Here is a 13537-nt window from a genome sequence, read left to right on the forward strand (position 1 = left end):
TCACACTCTCTCTCCTTTTTTTGTTTGTTTGTTTTTTGTTGTTTTGTTGTTTATTTTTTTTTCTTTTTGAGTCGCACCCAGAGATGCTCAGGGGTTACTCCTGGCTAATGCACTCAGGAATTACTCCTGGTGGTGTGGGAGACCATATGGGATGCAGGGAATCAAACCTGGGTCGGCCGCGTGCAAGGCAAATGCCCTATCCACTGTACTATCGCTCTGACCCCTCTCTCTCTCCTTTTGGGCAGTGTGGTTTGCAATACAGATACTGAAAGATTAACTCATATATCCCTTTACTTACTTTGAACCCTCAGTTCTTGTCCAGCTATTATTGTCACCCTGGTCGCTTCTCTATCTTAACTTACCCTCCATCATAGTTGAGTTTTAGACATACATTGTTCCAGCACCAATCCCAGAACAGTCTCAACTTCCCTCCACCGCTGTCCCCATGCTCCCTCCCTCCCCCCACCCTGCCTCCTTGGCAGGCACACTTAGGTTTGGCTGTGGGAGTTAGGATCTCATGTGCCCCATGTTGTTGGTTTCGTGCTTCGTATCTGTATCACTCCTCTACATGACTGTTGGCCCAACAACAACAGACCAACTTTCATCGTAGGGGACTTGAGCAACAGTACAGCAGGTTGGGGACTGACCTTCCATGAGGCCAAGCTGGGTATGATCTCCTGAGACCCAACAGGAGGAGCACAGAGACAAAAGAAAGCACTGAGTTCATCTGGATATAACATAAAGGAACAGAATAGGAGACTAAACCCAAGAGTGGCCGAGATTAGTACCAGGAGTTTTGCTCCATGGCTTGGAGGCCAGCCACACATTCTAGGGGGAAAAGGCAGCTCGGGTAGAGAAGGGAGCACCAAATAAAGGGTGTTGGGAGGATCCTCCCAGGATGGGAGAAGCATGATGAAAGTAGACTATAGACCAAACATGATTGCCACTTAATGCCTCTTTTGCAAACCACAACACCCAAAAGGAGAGAGAGAACAAAAGGGAATGGCCTGCCACAGAGGCAGGGTGGGATGGGGGATGGGGGGTGGGAGGGATACTGGGACCCGTGGTGGTGGAAAATGGGCACTGGTGGAGGGATGGGTATTTGATCATTGTACAATTGAAACCCAAGCACAAAAATTTGTAAATCCTCAACTGTACCTCATGGTGTTTCACTAACAAAATTTTTTTAAAAAACGTAAATGATGGAGAATGAGCACTGGTGGAGGGATGGGTACTGGGTCATTGTATAACTGAAACCCAAGCACAAAAATTTGTAAGTCTACAACTGTAGATCATGGTGTTTCACTAATAAAAAAATTTTTAAAAAAGAAAATGATATGACCCAATGCCAGGAAAGGGAGGACTGGTCAGTGGTTTGGGGGATGGAGTTAATGTAGAGGAGGATGGGTTGGAGAGCGATAGCACAGTGGGTAGGGCATTAGCCTTGCACACAGTCGACCATGGCTTGATCCCCGGCATCCCATATGGTCCCCCAAACACTGCCAGGAGTAATTTTTGAGTCACACCCAGCGATGCTCAGGGGTCACTCTCCTGAGTGCAGAGCCAGGAGTAACCTCTGAAAATTGCTGGGTGTGATTCCCCCAAAAAAAAGCAAACAAACAAGATAAAGGAGGATCCACAATGACAATACTAGTTGGCAATGATCACTCTAGACAAGAACTAAGCAGGTAAAAGGATATACATGATAACCTTTCAGCATCTGTATCATAAACCATAATACCTAAAATGAGAGCAAGAAAGAGAAAAAGAGTGAGAGAAGAGAGGAGGGCTTGAAGGGGTGGGAGGGAAATTAGGGACACTGGTGCTGGGAGAACATTATATGACCGAAATGCAATCATGAACAATTTTATAATACTCTATCTCATGGTGATTTAATAAAAAAAATAATAAATAAATATTTTAAAATCACAGTCACAGTCCTCCCGTTGTTCATCGATTTGCTCGAGTGGGCCCAGTAATGTCTCCATTGGAGACTTTGTTGTTACTGTGTCTGGCATATCGAATACGTCACGGGGAGCTTGCCAGGCTCTGCCGTGCGGGCAAGATACTCTCGGTAGCTTGCCAGGCTCTCCGAGAGGGGCGGAGGAAATTTTAAAATATATAAAATAAAAAAATAAATTTAAAAAAAAACTTGTTTTATCATCCGAGTGTGTGCAAACCAGCTACTGAAGGAAAGAAAACTATTAATTCTGATATCTAAATACTGGAAAGTGGGGTATCAAAAAAAAAAGAATATTCCTACAAGACTGGAAGGAAAAAACATTCTTTCATTTGTATTTGTTTGTTTGAGGTTTGAGGTCATACTCAGCAATACCATGGGGTAATTCTGGTCTCTGTCCTCAGGAATCACTCTCGGCAGTATTCAAGGGGCCATTTGGGATAGCTGTGATCATAGAACACTGGCCTAACACATACACGGCAAGAGTCCTACCTGCTGTACTATCTCTCTGGCCCCAAGAAAAGGGTGTTTGTTTCTTTATCCCCTGTGCAGAGAGACGACAGTACAGCAGGAAAGCGCCTTGCATGTGGCTAATCTGAGATCAGTCCCTGGCACCGTCTATGAGCCCCTGAGCACTTCCAGGAGTCACACCTGAGCACAGAGGCAGGAACAGCAGGAGCAAACCCTGAACACTGCCAGATAATGAGCAAAAAAAAACTAAATAAAGATTGTTTCTCATATTCTTTCATGTCTTGTTTCCATGCCCGCTGTCTTATGCTTCTGCACAAGAGTTCCTCAGGTCTCTCACAGTTTCATGCTACCTGCTCTTTTACAACACGAGTTTTCCCTTCATCAACTCCCACGTCCTCTTTGACCGCAAATGCTGACTTCTGCTTCCACCATCCTACCACTTCAACACTCATCGGCCTCCAGTTCCTGGGGTTGTGTGCAGGTTCTTCCTCTTTGATCTCCGGTAGCCCTTGACCTTAGTTCTCTTCACTTCATAATGGGGACACCACAGATTCCTGACTTTGTCTCGCCTTCTGGCTGATACTTCTTCAATGTCTTCTTTATTTTTTTTTAAGCCTTTTGGATTACCCCCTGCAATGTGCAGGGGTTAGTCCTGACTCTGCACTCAGGAATTACTCCTGGTGGTGCTGAGGGGACCATATGAGATGCTGGGAATTGAACCCGGGTCGGCCACGTGCAAAGCCCTACCCACTGTGCTATCACTCCAGCCCCCACTCTTCAATGTCTTTAGAAGCTCCTCTTTTTCCATCCATCTCTTAAAAAAAGGTAACAGTTCATACCTTTCTTTTTCAGTGAAAATCCTCTCCCCCCGTGATGCTACTATGTATTCGCCTGGTTTTATCTGATACCTATAATGAATACTAACAGAGATCAGAGCTCTGCCCTAAAATCTGGACTATATCTTTCCCACTGGATATATCCATTGGAGGTTCCAGAGTCATTCAACAATCAATATTCCCCCACAATGACCATATTGTCTCTCACACCTGCTACTCAAACTCTCTAGACACCTGAGGTCTAAACCAGTATCTTAGTATCTGAGAGTGCATGAGTTTCTAAATAGCTTTATTGAGTTACCAAGTGAGAGTTCTAGAGCCACTCTTGAGTTATTTGGCCCCGTATGCCTCATATTTGAGTATTTACCAACACCAGACTAACCAAAGTCACCATCAGCTCATGTCCTTCTAGCTGATATCTTCTGAGTTGTCTGCAACTGGTTCCTAATTCATCTGTAAGAATGATGTCATCCCAGGGCTGGAGTGATAGCACAGCAGGTAGGGCATTTGCCTTGCACACAGCCGACCCAGGTTCTATTCCCAGCATCCCATATGGCCCCCCAAGCACCACTAGAAGTAATTCCTGAGTGCATGAACCAGGAGTAACCCCTGAGCATCACTAGGTGTGACCCAAAAAGCAAAATAAAAAAAGGATGATGTCATTCCTTCCCGCCCCAAGAGACCCAACTCCAGCAGCTGAAAACTTCCAGAACTCAACCATCTCCATGCTCATGGCCACTGTACACATGCTCATTCTGAACCTTACCCACGAGTGAATCTGCAGAGAACCCAGGTATGCAGGGCTTGTGACTAAAAACTCCAGGTTCAGCAGAACGGGAATGGGTGACCTCTCCCCCCATCTCCCCCTGTTTCAGGCAACTTGGCAGTCACACCCACAAGCCACATCTGGCTGGCGCCAGATAACCTCCTCAATGGCCATGCTCCAGAGGTTCATTATAAATCTCTCGGAAGAGAGCATAACTGACTCGCCATAGCCATGCTGCCAGATCCGCGCCAGGCTGTTTCATTCAGAGAACCCTGGAGGGGGGGCAGATGATGCCCCACCCCACCCCAATGGAGCCAGCCCCGGCAGCCAAAAACTTCCCGAACTCATCCTTCATAGTGTTCATGGTCGCTCTCCACATGCTTGGATGAACCTCACCCATGAGTGAACATATTCCTGGACATCTCATACTTCACATCACTCATATTCCAAGAATAGTGCACCACATTTGATGGTGTTTAAAGTAGAAGGCAACCAATCTTAGAGGGAAATGTATTTTTACAGAGATATATATATGCACATAAGGCTCAACCTTTAACAACGTGTTAGCAATCTCTTATAGAAGGGCTTAATGGACCCTGGGTGAAATACAACAATCCTCACATTCTTTCCTCTATGGGAGCATTTTTGGAGCATTTTCAGCGGTTTATTCATAACAAAAAGTACAAAATGAATTATTTTGGTTCTGCTTTGGGACAGGGATTGGGGTTCGGGTTGGAAACATCTGAAATATGGTGGTAGGAAGGTGTCATGGTGGTGGGATTGGTGTTCTAATGTTAAATGTAATCAAATATTGGGAACTATTTTATAAAAATCAAATTTAATTTAAAAAATATATATATCAACTAAACCAGAGAGCTTTTAAGCTAAGGCAGCCCAACCCCATCAGAGAATCATAAACTGAACAGTTATTTTCATCTAAATTTGGATTATTAGATTATTATTGGGCTGGAGCGATAGCAGAGCAGGTAGAGCATTTGCCTTGCAAGCGGCCAACATGGCTGACCTGAGTTTGATTCCTCCACCCCTCTCGGAGAGCCCGGCAAGCTACCGAGAGTATCTCACCCACACAGCAAAGCCTGGCAAGCTCCCCATGACGTATTCGATATGCCAAACACAGGAACAATTGTCACAATGGAGACGTTACTGGGCTCGCTCGAGCAAATCGATGAACAACGGGAGAACAGTGACAGTGACAGATTATTATTATTACATTATCATCCCGCTAGCCACTTATGGGAACACTGATATAAAATAAATTGATTTGGCGTCTTCTATAGGGACAGACCTGAGGGCTGGTGGGGAAAATGGTAGAGGAAAGGCAACAGTGATGGTGGGATTGGTGTTGGAATATTGACCTGTAACAAACGCATCATGAACAAATGTAAATCACGGTATTTAAATGAAGTGGGAATATTAAAAAGAATCTCTGGGCTGGAGTGATAGGAAAGATGAAAAGGTGTTTTGTCTTGCACTCAATGGACTCGGGTTCTATTCCTTGCACTACATATGATCCCCTGAGAGTAAGCCCTGAGTATTGCCGGGTGTAGTCCAGAAACAGAAAGGCATGGAGAGAGGGTGAGAGAGAGAGAGAGAGAGAGAGAGAGAGAGAGAAGAGCCCCCTCCCCATGAAGAACTCATCTACACAGCTCCAAATGAAACACACACTGAGCAGAGCCATGCAAACCATAGCCACTGGCCACCTCACTTGGAACCACCATGTTGCTTTCTCTCTCAGAGAAAATGCAGTTACTGGAGGGCAAGGAGGGAAGGTCCTGAGAGACTAGAGAAAACTGAGAGCTGAAACTGGAAAACAACTGAGGGCACTGAATAAACTACACGCTCAAAGTTAGGTTATTACAACTAAGTGCAAAAACTATCTGGCAGGGCTCACGTTTGGCCAACTGTGACCCCCAGCTTTTAATTCCTTCTTCCTAAATATGAGATCCTTTGATTTCCTGACTCATTCAAAATATACATATTGGTTCTGATGTCTTGTAAGGAGCTGGAGCGATAGCACAGAGGGTAGGGCGTTTGCCTTGCATGCAGCGGACATGGGTTTGATCCTCTGTTCCTCTGGGTGAACCCAGCAAGCTACCAAGAGTATCCCACCCACACGGCAGAGCCTGGCAAGCTCTCCGTGGCGTATTCAATATGCCAAACAGAGTAACAACAAGTCTCACAATGGAGACATTACTGGTGCCCACTCACGCAAACCAATGAACAGCAGGATGACAGTGCCACAGTACAGTGCATGTCTCCTAAGACTGCAGTGATATTTTGTTTCTTATTCTCTGAAGTTTTTATTCTTCAAAGAACACTTATTCTCTCTGTCACTGTCACTGTCCTCCCATTGTTCATCGATTTGCTCGAGCGGGCCCAGTAACGCCTCCATTGTGACACTTGTTACTGTGTTTGGCATATCGAATACTCTCATAGCTTGCAGGGCTCCCTGAGAGGGGCGGAGGAATCGAACTCGAGTCAGCCATGTTGGCTGCGTGCAAGGCAAACGCCCTACCACTGTGCTATCGCTCCAGCACTTGTCCTCTCATTTCCCAGAATCTCCCATGGAAGGCCAAGCTCTACAAGTTCTCTCTCCATTGTTTGCCTCTTCTCTCCAGATTATTTCTATTCTTGCATCTGACAATTCTATGTTCCCCTAGTAACAAAGGATGCTCACTTCCACTGCAACGTTGCCCTTCTCCCGCCATGATGTGGGCTCCCTGTGTTCAGAAGATCCAGGAGCCTGTGATCTCTCTCTCCCTGAATATGTCGCACAGAGACCTGACTTCATCCAAAGAGGTCAGAGCTACAAATTGCAAAAACTCAGATGACACTGAGGCATCCAATTTAAGGGGGACCCCAAAAGAGGAAGTATTTTAAGGAAAAAGGAGGAAGAGGAGGAGGAGAAGGAGGAGGAGGAGAGCAAGGAAGATGAGGAAGTGTAGGTTTGGACAAAATATTTCTAGAGTCTTGAAAAAATTGAAGTAAATATGGAAGAAGAAGTAGGTAAACAAGCAAAAATATTCAAGGGGAATGTTATAGGAGTTCAGCAGGAGTTGACTTCTTACGTCTATTCTTTCCTATTCAGTGTGACATGAAAAATTTCAGAGACTGAAGACACAGGATAGAGATTAAAGCACTTGCCTAGTCTGTACCTGACTACACAAGTAACTGGAATCCCTGGCACCACTAATAGCCCTGAAAGCATGACCAGCTGTGGTCCCTGACCACTACCAGGTGTGGCAGAAAAATAGAGAGAGAGAGAGAGAGAGAGAGAGAGAGAGAGATGGAAGATAGAAAGCTCTATGTAAACATTTTTTTTTTCATTTTAGGTCTTAATCAAATTTGTTGCTCCCTAACCAACTCTGGCTTTGGACTTGATTTGTTTATTCTGTAGGTTCAACTCTATCATAGGGTCTGAGCAAAAGTCTAATGAAGTAGAAAAAATTTGAATAATGTCTACATAGAAATTCCTTAAGACCCATATTGTTTAGGGAATGAGTGCTTTAGGAATCTCTTAAAGAAAAATTCCGAAAACAGACAAAAGTATTTTCCCTTGATATCTTTTTAACAAAGGGGGAAAGTGAGCATTTTTATATTATGTTTCAAGAATGTGGACCTTTAAAATCAGGAGGAGGATGCTGAGGTGATTACCTTGTGGTATTGGTCTAGATTATCTGGTAGGGCCTCTGTCATCCAGGTTATCAGGCACCACCTAGGCCATTCATATCACAATCCATACCAATCATTACTTTCTTTCTTTTCCTTTCTTTTATTTTCTTTTTATTTTTTTCTTTTCTTTTTCTTTTTTTGGTTTGGTTTTGGGGTCACCCAAGTAGGTGCTCAGAGGAAGGATAAGTTGTACCAGGGAACCTGGGTCAGCCATGTGCAAGGACCTTACCCACTAGATGCTCCAACTACTGACTCCTTAAGATCCATATTCCTAATATTGCCCTGCCTGTCCCCCTTTTGGCTTTATGATTGGGAATTACATAGCCAAAGAAAGCTTTAGTCTTATTCTCCCACTGTATTTAAACACCGAGGTATACAAAGTTGTTCATGATGCATTTGTTACAGGCATTCAATATTCCAACACCAAAATTCCATCACCACTATCCCCATTTTCACAACCAGCCTTCAAGCCTGTCCCTGTAGTAAGCCCAAAATAATTTATTTAATATTGTTTGTTACCATTAAATGGTTAATGGAATGATAAAAAAAAATACTTCAGTAAAAGAAAATATGTGAAAATTGTTATTTTTCACCATGGGGACATTCAGTCCTAGTCTGAGGGTTTAGCAAGCTGTTGTTGGTATTTGAGCCTTCAAAGTTAATATTTTTATTAATTGAGATTAGTTGTCTTCTATGTTACATTTCTGTCTTGTGAGCTCCTTCTGGGACAAAAAGAACAAATGTGCAGAAAGTTCAAGAAGAAATGGGATTGAAGAAATCCTCAAAAACTAAACCTTTACACAAATAACATCTTTTAGCACAGAAAACTGAAGATCAGTATATGACAACTTTAGATCCTCTATATTAACTTAAAGTTTTTAATGATCATGAAATTCAACTTCTTAGTATGGTTAACCTATTAACCTTGGAAATATTCATTTGGGATCTTAGAGGGTATAGTCAACAAATGAATTACAGACATATTAATCGTTACCATGTGGTGGAAAGTATTTTCCTTTTGCGATCTTTTAAGTTTAGAATAACTGTGAGAGGAAACTGAAAAAAAAACAGTATTTATTTTCCTGGTAATATTGCGAGTTTGTTCTCTAATATTGGGGGCGGGTTTCTCTTCTCTTTTCTTTCCTCTTCTTCTCTTTAATGGAAAAATCAAATGAGTTTCATCAGAATCTGAGCTCTCCTTTCTCTTTCTTCTTCCTTTTTTCTTTTTTCCTTTCCTTGTATTATATACAAAATGATACTGAAATATCAAATATAAATATTAAAAAAACACAAAAAGAATATATATAGAGAGAAAGTGTTATTCATGTAGAAACACCAGAATATACATAAGTGCACAATTCCTACTTTTAAGAATAATTGCCACTAATATTTGATACAGATTCTTCCAGCAAGTTTCAAGCTATATATCTATTCATGGACACTCTCTTACATTTGTAATACACCTTATATACTGGTTTCTGCATATTTTTTCTCACCATACTATATCATGACATTTTTCATATCTCTATATTTCTACCTTATTGTGGTAATATAGTATTTTATTATCTATTTCCCTCATTTTCAGGATTGTACCCAGTTTTTACTGAGATTTTGTGATTTACAAGCTATTAATAATGGTTTCCCATGCACATAATTCCAAGACCATACCCATCACCAGTGTACCACCCTCCCTTTCCCAAGGGCCCCAATCCAACTTTACTTTAAATTATGAGTTGAAATATTTAGATAAATATTTACAACCATGCTTCACCACATTATCACATCCTTGACATACAATCACAGCTTTTTAGTCACTATTTTATGGTCAAGGATAATTTTCACAGGGCTGGAGGGATAATATAGCAAGTAGGGCGTTTGCCTTGCACGCGGCAAACCCAGGTTCGATTCCCAGCATCCCATATGGTCCCCCGAGCACCGCCAGGAATAATTCCTGGGTGCAGAGCCAGAGTAACCCCTGTGCATCGCCAGGTGTGACCCAAAAAAGAAAAAAAAAAGCAAAACGAAAGGTAGTGGTCTCCTGTACTCCCTAATGGCAACAGAAGTCCCACAAGTGCCCCTGAAAAGATTTTCACAAAAACTAAAAACCTCACAGGGAGAATTATAGCCTGCAAACTCATAGTAACAGATACAATAAAAGTAGGAACTCAGTGAGGGGAAAAGAAATAGGAAGAAAATACACAGAGAAACTAAGAAATTAGAGAAGTCTTTTCTGAGAACCTTGGCTGAACTCACCAGCAAGAACTAGGGAAATGCAAGTAATTCAAGCATTTGTGTGCAGTGAGAGATGAACATAATTATCGCAGACTCGCCAATCTGAACATCCACCACATTCATGCTGCATTCTCTCCACCATTTCTGGGTGATGAGACATCTTTCTTTATCTACACAGATAAAGTGCACTCTCTGAATCCCTTGGACAGTGCAAGGCACTGGGATGGACCTGGAAATTAGGTTAGGAAGGTTCCTCTTGGCCCACAATGAAACATGTCAAAGACATTGGGGTTTAATCCTCCTACAAGGCAGGATAGAAATTTGGAAGGGGCAGGGGAGGAGAGCATTAGACCACACCCTCCAGTGCTCGAGGTTTACTCTTGACTCTGTGCTCAGGGATCACTCCTGGCATAATCAGGAATCAGGGCTCAGTTGGGTGACAGGCAAGTGCCTGAAACCCTGAACTATCTGGCCCCAAGAGAGAAATTTTGAGATGATAGAGAAGAGAGAGAAAAGAAGAAGAAGAAGAAGAAGAAGAAGAAGAAGAAGAAGAAGAAGAAGAAGAAGAAGAAGAAGAAGAAGAAGAAGAAGAAGAAGAAGAAGGAGGAGGAGGAGGAGGAGGAGGAGGAGGAGGAGGAGGAGGAGGAGGAAGAGGAGGAGGAGAGGAGGAGGAGGAGAGGGATGAGGAGAGGAGGAGGAGAAGAAGGAGGAGGAGAGGAGGAAGAGGAGGAGGAGGAGGAGGAGGAGAGGAGGAGGAGAGGAGGAGGAGAGGAGGAGGAGAAGGAGGAAATGGAGGAAGAAGAGGAGAAGGAGGAGGAGGAGGAGGAGAGGGAGGAGGAGAGGGAGGAGGAGAGGGAGGAGGAGGAGGAGAGGAGGAGGAGGAGAGGGAGGAGGAAAGGAGGAGGAGAAGAAGGAGGAGAGGAGGAAGAGGAGGAGGAGGAGGAGGAGAGGAGGAGGAGAGGAGGAGGAGAGGAGGAGGAGAAGGAGGAAGTGGAGGAAGAAGAGGAAAAGGAGGAGGAGGAGGAGGAAGAGGAGGAGAGGAAGAAGAGTACTTGCCATAATGGCAGTCTGAGGGTGGGTGGGGGGGTGGTGATGAGAATGAAACTGGGGACACTGGTGCTGGGAAATATAAAGGTGAAGGGATGGGTGTTGGAACACTGTATAACTGAAACCTAATCATGAACAGCTTTTTGTAAGGGTTTATCTCACAGTGATTCAATAATAAAATCTTTTAAAAATTAAATTAAATTTTTAAAAACTAAAAAATATAGCTCTCTTCCTGTTCGTCCCCAATGCAGTGTCGGTCTTCTTCCCCTTCCAGGTCAGTTAACCTGCCAATATTCGAACCCGGGACTTGGCTTTCTCCACGCATGTGCCCCAGGCGTCCTCTAGGACCCTGGGATGCCCGGCATCCCTGAGCCTCTTCATGTTCGTCCCCAACGATGTGCCAATCTTCTTTCCCTCCCAGCTGGTACCCCCACACACACCAGGTACCCTGTGGGGGCATGGCCTCTTCAGAAGTGGGCGTGGCTTCTGTGGGAGTGGGCGTGGTCTAATTTGGGGCGGCCAACGCTCACGCAGCCGCAGGTAGTTTAGTCATATCAAGAAATCTAGGGTGGCCATCTTTGAAACGTTCAGAATAAGAGAAGGAACACATGGAGGGTGCGGGATCCCGGAGGAAAAGAAAAAAGAAAAAACAGGTTCCAAAAAGAGCCGAGAGCACCGGGAAGTTCCAGATGGAGTAGGCGCCGCATCCCGCCTCCCCCAGATGGAACCCTGGTGACCAGAAGCCTCTACAAACACAGCTCGAGTATGCGGGAACGAGGACTTTTTCTCAAATCTGCCGGACTACACCTCCCAGGTAACCTCTGATTCCGGAAGTCACGCCCACAGCCCGCCCCCCAGCGCCATCTTTGAAACGTTCAGAATAAGAGAAGGAACACATGGAGGGTGCGGGATCCCGGAGGAAAAGAAAAAAGAAAAAACAGGTTCCAAAAAGAGCCGAGAGCACCGGGAAGTTCCAGATGGAGTAGGCGCCGCATCCTGCCTCCCCCAGATGGAACCCTGGTGACCAGAAGCCTCTACAAACACAGCTCGAGTATGCGGGAACGAGGACTTTTTCTCAAATCTGCCGGACTACACCTCCCAGGTAACCTCTGATTCCAGAAGTCACGCCCACAGCCCGCCCCCCAGCGCCATCTTTGAAACGTTCAGAATAAGAGAAGGAACACATGGAGGGTGCGGGATCCCGGAGGAAAAGAAAAAAGAAAAAACAGGTTCCAAAAAGAGCCGAGAGCACCGGCAAGTTCCAGATGGAGTAGACGCCGCATCCCGCCTCCCCCAGATGGAACCCTGGTGACCAGAAGCCTCTACAAACACAGCTCGAGTATGCGGGAACGAGGACTTTTTCTCAAAACCGCGCGGCCGCTTATGCGGCCACGCGACATCTCTCTATATACAAAGTGATCAATGAGAAGTAAACCACCCAATCTTTCTCCCTGAAAATCAGAGTTAAGTTTGGAGCATGGCCACAGCCCCAGAAACACAAGGACTTAATGCAGAAACCAGCAGCTTAGAGCAGAAAAGTGAACGGACGATGCGTTAACCCAGGCCATCATTTCTGCCCAGAGGGGAAAAGGGTGTTGCCCCATTCGCCCTCTCTTCTCTGGAAAGAAGGATGGCGGCCGCATGGGAGCCTTGTGGACAGCAGGTATGAGCCGGGGGTGTGGGGGCGACTAAAACCTCATGGGAAGGGGGGCGTTCCGGTCCGTCCTTCATGCCCTACCGAGGTCACCAGTTGCCCCCCACGAGCGGCTCTCCAGCACGGCCACAGCCCCAGAAGCACAAGGGCTTAATGCAGAACCCAGCAGCTTGGAGCAGAAAAGTGAAAGGACTGACAGCAGGTATGAGCCGGGAGTGTGGGGGCGACTAAAACCTCATGGGAAGGGGGGGCGTTCCAGTCCGTCCTTCACGCCCTACCGAGGTCACCAGTCACCCCTCACAAGCGGCTCTACAGCACGGCCACGGCCCCAGAAGCACAAGGACTTAATGCAGAACCCAGCAGCTTGGAGCAGAAAAGTGAACGGACTATGCGTTGATCCAGCCCATCAAGTCTGCTGGAGGGGAAAGGGTGTTGCCCCATTCGCCCTCTCCTCTCTGGAAAGAAAGATGGCGGCCACATGGGAGCCTTGTGGACAGCAGGTATGAGCCGGGAGTGTGGGGGCGACTAAAACCTCATGGGAAGGGGGGCGTTCCGGTCCGTCCTTCACGCCCTACCGAGGTCACCAGTTGCCCCCCACGAACGGCTCTCCAGCATGGCCACAGCCCCAGAAGCACAAGGGCTTAATGCAGAACCCAGCAGCTTGGAGCAGAAAAGTGAAAGGACTATGCATTAATCCAGGCAATCATTTCTGCCCAGAGGGGAAAGGGTGTTGCTCCCTTCCGCCCTCCTCCCTCTGGAAAGAAAGATGGCGGCCACATGGGAGCCTTGTGGACAGCAGGTATGAGCCGGGGGTGTGGGGGCGACTAAAACCTCATGGGAAGGGGGGCGTTCTGGTCCGTCCTTCACGCCCTACCGAG

Source organism: Sorex fumeus, unplaced genomic scaffold, assembly GCF_029834395.1.
Source record: "Sorex fumeus unplaced genomic scaffold, SorFum_2.1 ptg000101l, whole genome shotgun sequence".
Lineage (NCBI taxonomy): Eukaryota > Metazoa > Chordata > Mammalia > Eulipotyphla > Soricidae > Sorex > Sorex fumeus.